The sequence below is a fragment of the Penaeus monodon genome, chromosome 31 (assembly GCF_015228065.2).
Source record: "Penaeus monodon isolate SGIC_2016 chromosome 31, NSTDA_Pmon_1, whole genome shotgun sequence".
Taxonomy (NCBI): domain Eukaryota; kingdom Metazoa; phylum Arthropoda; class Malacostraca; order Decapoda; family Penaeidae; genus Penaeus; species Penaeus monodon.
The window spans coordinates 13,249,568-13,250,365 of record NC_051416.1 but is presented as its reverse complement, the minus strand read 5'-3'; the positions used below and the strand labels follow the sequence as shown (position 1 = coordinate 13,250,365).

Here is a 798-nt window from a genome sequence, read left to right as displayed (position 1 = left end):
TCCCTCTTCATACATTACCCTCTCTCGCTTACTTACTTACCCCCCCTCTCTTCCCCCTCCTACCCCAACCCCACACCCCTACCCACGTCCCCCCTTACTGTCCCCTTCCCCCTCTCTCCCTCCTCCACCCCAACCCCAATCCCCACCATTTAACCCCATCTCCACCCTCCTCCACACCCCCACCCTTTTCCACCCCCTCCCCCCATACCCCTACCCCATTACGCCCCTATGACCCTACCCCACCATCACCCGCCCCAATCCTGGATGCCCTTCCCTCAACCCCACCCCCTCACCCCAGTCCATTCCCCTCCCCCTCTCTCTCTTGCCGACTTCTCTCTCCCTCCACTCGGTGGGGGAGGAGGGAGGGAAGAGAGAAGGGGAAGAGAGAGAGGGGGAGGGGAATGGACTGGGGATGAGGGGGTGGGGGTTGAGGGAGGGGATTGGGGCGGGTGATGGTGGGGTAGGGTCATAGGGGCGTAATGGGGTAGGGGTATGGGGGGAGGGGGGTGGAAAAGGGTGGGGGTGTGGAGGAGGGTGGAGATGGGGTTAAATGGTGGGGATTGGGGTTGGGGTGATGAGGAGAGAGGGGGAATGGACAGTAAGGGGGACGTGGTAGGGGTGTGGGGTTGGGGTAGGAGGGGGAAGAGAGGGGGGGTAAGTAAGTTAAGCGAGAGAGGGTAATGTATGAAGAGGGAGAGAAGGAAAATGAAGAAAAGAACGGATGAAGAGAGAGAAAGGGAGAGAACGTGAAGAGAAAAAAAAAGCAGAAAAGGACAAAGCGAAAGGAGAGGAACAGGG

The 798-nt window shown here is 59.3% G+C and overlaps 1 protein-coding gene across 1 annotated transcript in view; it reads right to left on the bottom strand.

Annotated features, from left to right (window-relative positions):
- Positions 1-798, bottom strand: part of LOC119592896 (phosphonoacetaldehyde hydrolase-like) — a 36,463-nt gene that overhangs the window by 7,778 nt on the left and 27,887 nt on the right. The window lies entirely within an intron of this gene.